Source organism: Triticum dicoccoides, chromosome 6B (assembly GCF_002162155.2).
Source record: "Triticum dicoccoides isolate Atlit2015 ecotype Zavitan chromosome 6B, WEW_v2.0, whole genome shotgun sequence".
In the NCBI taxonomy this organism is placed as follows: domain Eukaryota; kingdom Viridiplantae; phylum Streptophyta; class Magnoliopsida; order Poales; family Poaceae; genus Triticum; species Triticum dicoccoides.
The window spans coordinates 585,877-590,031 of NC_041391.1; the positions used below are offsets into that span (position 1 = coordinate 585,877).

At 44.5% G+C, this 4,155-nt stretch overlaps 1 long non-coding RNA gene and 1 pseudogene across 4 annotated transcripts; one reads left to right on the forward strand and one right to left on the reverse strand.

Annotated features, from left to right (window-relative positions):
• Positions 1–4,155, reverse strand: part of LOC119323747 — a 27,637-nt pseudogene that overhangs the window by 16,368 nt on the left and 7,114 nt on the right.
• Positions 739–3,890, forward strand: LOC119325437. 4 transcript variants are annotated; one of them, XR_005157524.1, is made up of 7 exons: positions 739–1,345; positions 1,471–1,540; positions 1,661–1,719; positions 1,922–2,186; positions 2,459–2,680; positions 2,776–2,801; positions 3,401–3,890. It is a non-coding gene; the product is annotated as an uncharacterized LOC119325437 (long non-coding RNA). The 4 variants fall into 4 exon arrangements; XR_005157526.1 differs by having other exon boundaries at positions 2,776–2,784; XR_005157525.1 differs by lacking the exon at positions 2,776–2,801 and having other exon boundaries at positions 1,471–1,543.

Consider the following 4,155-nt stretch of genomic DNA (forward strand, 5'->3'; position numbering starts at 1 on the left):
TACGTCGCCGGCCGTTTTGCAGAAAAGACCCTCTGTTTTTATGAAATCAACCCGCAGTCCCTTCTTTAGCGGATCTGGAAAAATGCTTTGTTTTTGCACAAAAGACCCCGTGGTTTGGAGTATTCAACCCGTGATCCTTTTTAAATCGGGACGGGGTCAATGCGGCGGCTCAAGCGGCTGGGGGCGGCGCGGCGGCTCGATGTAGATCGGCGGCAGCGGTTGGAGCTTGCAGGGGGCGGATCCGTGCACGGCAGGGGCTGGGGAGGCGGATCAGGAGGCCGGCGGCGAGGTGGGGTCACCAGTAACGACGAGGATGGCCGGAGCGCGGATTCCCTGGCGGATCCATGGAGTCTGAGGCTCCTAGGCAAGGAAGGGAAGTGAGGGAGAGAAGGAGGGAGTAAGGAGGGGCGGCGCAGCGACCTAGGAAGGAGCTTGCCGGAGCCGGGCGATGGTGGACGGGCACGGGAGACAGAGGGATCCGGCGTGGCGGCGCGAAGTCCTTGCAGGTGGCGCACCTCGGCCGTCATCGAGGCCACCGCCGCCACCTGCCGGTGCAACGAGGCAGAGGAGGATCTCCTGGTTTTGCTTCGTCGCCAACTCCATGTTCACGGTCGTGGTTCTAATCCCTCTCTTGCCACTCCACTGTTTTGATTTATTGTATACGTGCAGTTCATCTCCCAGTGACCCAGTCGCTGGCTGGATGTGTCTATATCTCTCATCATTTTGTCAAATCAGATAACCTATCAGTAGGAAATTATTTTCCTCCACTTTGCAAGACCACATAACCAATTTACTATCAGCGGTCTATACGATTAATTTCTAACTTTGCAGGATCATTCTGACTCGGCATCTGTCACTCTAACAAGTGTTCGTCTTTAATGTCCTACACTATATTCTGCAACAAAATTTGCCCTGTGTGCATGAGTACCAATAATTTGGGTTATTTCGTTTTGTTGAAATGATGATAAAATTGAGTTAAGCGAGTTGGAGCTACTGCACCCCTAGCCTGAGTGGAATGAGCTCATGGAGCGCCTCGAAGGCCCCGACAACGGTGGCAGTAGGCATTGCCATTAGATCTGGAGGTAGAGGGAGTCACCACGAGGAGCGGCAACCGAAGACAGGCAGCATCGACTGTGTCAAGCAAGCTGTAGGAGGCCTGCGCGACTCCTTGCCGATCACTTGACAGTCCAAGCCTGCAATAGTGTCGATTCAGGTAGGCGTGTGGCATGGCCGAATCCTGCCCGATCAAGGCCAACCAATGGACATGTTGTATGCATCGATGTCCCAATCCAGCAGGCAATACATGTCTGCAAACAGTCCTGAAAAAAGTCATTCGATAAGAAAAGTAAGTGCTTAGTTGTGCTCAATTTTCTCCTAAAAGAAACAGTTAACTTGTATAGCTTGCATCAATGACCTCATAGTCCATACAATATTTTATATGCATCAAAACTTAAGTTCTGTATGCTGCAGAAACTCAGGAAAGTATGGTGGTTCTACGTCACTAGGCAAATCAGAGGAGACTACCCATCTATAATGACAGGTGGTGGTAGACACCTGGTATTTCTGCATCGATGAAATGTCTTTTGTGGAACTCAAAAAATGGAGAGAGTTCAGAAAAAATAAATTTGAATGGAGATTAATACTGGTTTCTTTTGTGCAGAATTGTAGTGATGCATTCTCTTCCGACAGGCTCCAAATGATGGTTATTCTGTAGGATTGGTAAGACAAGCTTCTGGAGATTGGTTTCTCATGCGGCTCCTTGTGATGTTGAAATTAGTGTATCGCTCATTTCTTTCCTTGCTTCCTGTAGCAGTTGCATTGATAGTAGGTTGAGAATTCATTTATGGAATAGTCCACTGATGTTCCGTAATTAGCTTTCTGCTTATATTAAACTGACTGTACATTTGTGACAATGCAACAGGGAGATGGATGTATTGTCCTTGTCCGTGCCGTTTGCTTTTGTGGGAAGAAAAAAATATTGAGGTAAAGGGGTCTCATAGCTTGAAGGCGTTTGGTCCATTGATGTAGTAACTAACAACTTCGTTTGGCTGCTAATTGCTTTGCCTGAAAGCTGTCTTTCAAAGTAATAATACTCCATCTGTCATAATTTATGTACTGTAGTTTCATGGTTCGTAGTGTGGTTTTCGATGGTGGATGTGACATCCGACGATTGCCGAGGAAGAAAGGTGCGGGGGAGAGAATCAATTTGTGGTTTATGAATGGAAACCTTGTGCCAACATGTTTGATATGTTTGCTTATTACTATATGTTTGCTTATTACTCAATGGTATGATCACTGCAATTTTTATGTTATTTCGTGAAAACGACAATCAACTAGGGCTTAGTTTATTTTTGGTACTGATTTATAGTTTGTTTGGTAACCACATCACACCTTCTTAAACTTTAGACAGTTAAATGTGATTTATGTTTCCTCCTAATTCATCTTTTCTGCCTTTCAGGTTGCATTGGCAAATGGGGCCTCAACAATCTCTTGTGCCATTTGAACTTTAATTTGATTATCGATGAAGCAAGATATTCTAGATTTATCGAATCCTATTTTTTTCATCAGATCGATATGGTTGTCTGTACGAACTACGGCATAAGCTTCTTTGAGCAGCTTTTGACGGTGTTTCCATCTTTTAATTTCTCAGCAATTGCAAGTACCAACCTCAGAGTTGAAAGTAAGTGATGCATATTTTTCACGGATCAAATAGGAATCACTACCACAGTACTGGCCTAACTTCTGTACTAATGCCTACATAAACCGCCTGGGAAGAAGTTCTAGGTACATCTATTGAATCGGTCGGTTTATCTTCCTTTATCTATAACTCGATATAGATATTAGGCCAAGTAGGCTATTACAGTACATGTGGACCACTTTTAGACATGCCATATTCTTTGTCTGAATAACAAAATTATTTTCACATGGAAACCTCACACAAAATCGTTGTTTAAATCATTGTTGGATGTTCCATTCTTTGATTATTTTGTTACATTCAAACTAAGAATAATGCAAGAAAAAAAAACTTCATTGTTCTAGAGAGGTGTTGGAGGCTCAAAGCTGCATATTCTAATGATATAACTGTCAATTACAAAATAAGACCAAACACTGTTTCTACGAATTAGCATCAAGTTGCCAGGAGCAGTGAAGCGCCAATAATGGTCAACTATGGTGCTTGAGGAGATGGATATATGTAGTTGTAAGGTTGCAGATATAGGCTGGAGCAATATGTAAGTACTATTACAGAATTACTTCAGCTTATGCTGAGTGTTTCCATTAGCTAGATGGTTGTGCTTCATGTCCTAGGATCACATGCCCTTTATGTTCAGAGTACGGTCTGATTATGAATAAGATAATAAAAGGGTCGTTACTTCTAACTAGACATTTTGTTAATTTCCAGTTGAAGGCTTCCACGCGCCACCTCCTTCTCCCCCTCCTTCGCCGGGTCGAGAAGGGAGCAGCGACGAAGCAGAGGTAGACGTGGACACGTGGTAGGAGCCAAGGGGGGAACGGGGAAAGGCGGACGCGAGATCCGTGAAGCCAGAGAAGGTACGTGAGCTTGTCCACCGCAGGCTATAGCTCCAAAATCGGCGGTGTCAGCCGCCACCAGTGCCACCGTGTTCGCCTCCGGCTGGCCTGGTAGCAACAAAAGTATGGCTGCAGGTGTGGTTCATTCAGTTTTGTAGTTCGATTTACTTGCTTGTGCATATGTGCGTGTATACTGAGAGAGAGGGAGAGATTATTCTGTTCTAGCAGTCATATTTCTGTCGCAAATCTGCTCCCCTCCACTCCTTTTTCATTTAACTGAAATCTGAATGTGAAAAGCAGTTGCAAATTAAGAGCAGCAGAGTAAATGTTCAAAAGTTCAGAGCAGGTGCATGTTTTTGAGATTTAGAGGAAGTGTAAGCTAGAAGATGGGTTGCCATGCTTTGTAAGTATGATTAGTTGGAGTACTATTCCATCCGATGGCAGTGCAAAGTTGAAGTAGGCGTTGACGAAGGACGTTAGGGTATGTTCTTCACGTCCACACATAATTGTCCAAAAAGCAACAAATCATTTTTTCTTTGTGAAAAGGCCTAAGGCCAAATATTAACGGACACATGTCCTTACAAACTCACCCGTACGGAAAAACATTCAAATCTCTGGGGAGCCGAG